The sequence below is a fragment of the Esox lucius genome, chromosome 21 (assembly GCF_011004845.1).
Source record: "Esox lucius isolate fEsoLuc1 chromosome 21, fEsoLuc1.pri, whole genome shotgun sequence".
Taxonomy (NCBI): Eukaryota; Metazoa; Chordata; class Actinopteri; order Esociformes; family Esocidae; genus Esox; species Esox lucius.
The window spans coordinates 18879843-18882413 of NC_047589.1; positions in this window are offsets into that span (position 1 = coordinate 18879843).

The following is a 2571-nucleotide window of genomic DNA, read 5'->3' on the forward strand; positions in this document are numbered from 1 at the left end:
CTTTTGTGATTATGTTAGCACCGCTGAAAACGGTTGTGCTGATTAAAGAAGCAATAAAACTGCCCGTCTGTAGACTAGTTCAGTATCTTCAGCATCAGCGTTTGTGGGTTATCATTCACACTTTACCTAATGGAGCTCCTTTCTGTCACGCCTTCCCAGGGTTCTAAAGGCACGAACCAGGACCGAGAATTTTACCATTCATCAGCGGTTGTGGCAAAGACCAGGGACTGTTCTGTGCTGCCCCAAACCTGACCTGATTGGTGGATTGGCGTAGCCAGTCCACTACGGCCATATGCTCCACTGCACACCCTCTTCTGACTTGTGTCATGAAGGTGACAAATCTCGCATGTACTTGCCCAGCCGCCGGGCCACTTTCCACACACTGGGACGGCAGCGGACGGCACAGCCATAACGCTTGCGAGGTAGTGCCCCTCCCAAGCACTCCTCTGGCCGTCCCCTAAACAGCACAGCAACAGAGCTCAGTCTCAGGCTTAAGAGAGTCCTCTAGAGGCTAACCCCATGGCTAATAAGGGCAGCATGAAAAATCTAAAACGATGGATTCATTAACCAACACGTTCACCAATGTTTGTTGTTCCCCAAGAAATTCTAAAACGGAACGTTCAGTTTTCAAATGTAATGCTTTGACGTAGCCAGCAGGATTTGTAATTGAGTGGCTGGTGTGGGCAAATGTTTTACAGAACAATGAAATGGAGCCACTAAGGTATTTTGGCTATTTTCATTCTGGTTATGGCAAACGGGTGATCGCACTCCTCACGCACTCTCTATTCTGTATTTGCAACCAAAAGCTTGACAACCTGTAGGCTACACGGGAATGCCCGGATCGACAACAAACTATGGGAACAGTCATTCTTGGGGAGATGGACTGGAAGCGAATTCCTCACAAGGGAAATCCTGGCAGATGTGAAGGACCAGATATGAACATTGGGAGTAAATGCTGTTGAAAAGTGAGCTGTAGTGGGATAAACATCATTCATACATAGGTATTCCACTAATTCAGATGGGAGAGGGCAATGTGGAGCACAATCAAGATTGCATCATCTGTGGGGTGGCAGCGTGTGAACTGAACCGCTTCCAGAATGTTGGACGTTGCCTCTAAAATAAGGGTTTTGGTTAGGATATGTACATATTGTCATTGTGGGGACAACTTCATTGATGAAAACTAATGGCTGCTGTTATCACCTAAACGATAATGGATACATCCTGTAACATAATCTAGTCTGCGATTATGAAACAGTCTTATAGTTTGGCATCTACTTCCTTCTTAATATCAGTTCCTGTTTGCTTGTAGATAGGAAGCTAGAAATAGAGTTGCGTTCAAATTGTCCAATGGATATGGCCGTTTTTGTGCAAAGAAGAAACCTTTTTATAAATAGGTACAAATAATTTCATTTTTCATTGCTTTATTTCATCAGCCATTTTCAGTGTGTTTATGGCTCTACAGTTTTTTTTTACTGCAGCCATACAGTGCCAACACCAGTTTGTTTTTGAATATAGACAACAGCAACAAATTGTTGAAACTCTTAGAAGTTAATATGGTCCTGTTTTATATTATTAGTCCCATACACATTCTAGCTATTGTTGAGTGTGTAGCAAAGAAAGTCTGTGTGTAGTGGTGGTCGTCTGTAAAAACAAGGGTTTAACAAACACACTGATTGTGGACATGAATTTCAGGATTGCTTGTTGGGATACTTTGAAAACCAAGAGGATAGTGTCTTTGTCCTGCTGTAACCCCAAGTCTCAAAGAAAGTCTTAGTAGGTAGGAAACTATCACCAAAATCAAGTGGACAACCACTTGCTTGCTACAGAGAGAACGAAATGTAGGAGGATACTTCTGCGCAATAAAAGGGTTTGGATCTCCCAAGTGGCACAGCTGTCTATGGTGCTCTTTCATAGTGGGAAGCTGTCCACCACACACATAAGCATAATTAAGATTTTCAGAAGTGTTTCCTCCTCTGTGTTTCTAGGGCTCATATTACACCTAAATGGCGTATGTGGTTACATTCTCACCCCAGATTCTGACTTGAACGCTGGGCTAAGCTGCGGCGCAGTGTTTATTATCCCCCTGCAGACTACCCTGTGTGCGGAGGGAAGATTAGAGCTGGATACTGCAGCTGATTAAAAACATCCAAAAGCAGGCAATTAGTGTGATGCAGAGGGCCACAGTCGGGCAGAAAGCTCTATGATTTTAATAATTCAGGCTCTACTCGTCTGTTCTCAGCCGCATAGAGCCTCACATAGACATACCCTCAAAGGACACCTCCCGTTGACAGGGACTGTTAGCCCACATATTGTTGGAAACATGGTTAGAGAACTGTTCTCAGTCAAAACTGTTCATTACAGCAATTGCTAGGGTGTAGCTTGTGTGTGAGTGGTAATTGAATTGAGTAAAATCTCATGCAAAACACTGTTTGTTGTCGACTACAGTCATTAACATTAAGGCATTACCAATACTTTTGATAGTGACAGGCAGACCAGAATGTGTTAGTACACCAGGACAAGGACTTTGTTCTGGTGACCATGAATGCAGCTCCTACAGAATAATAAAATGTA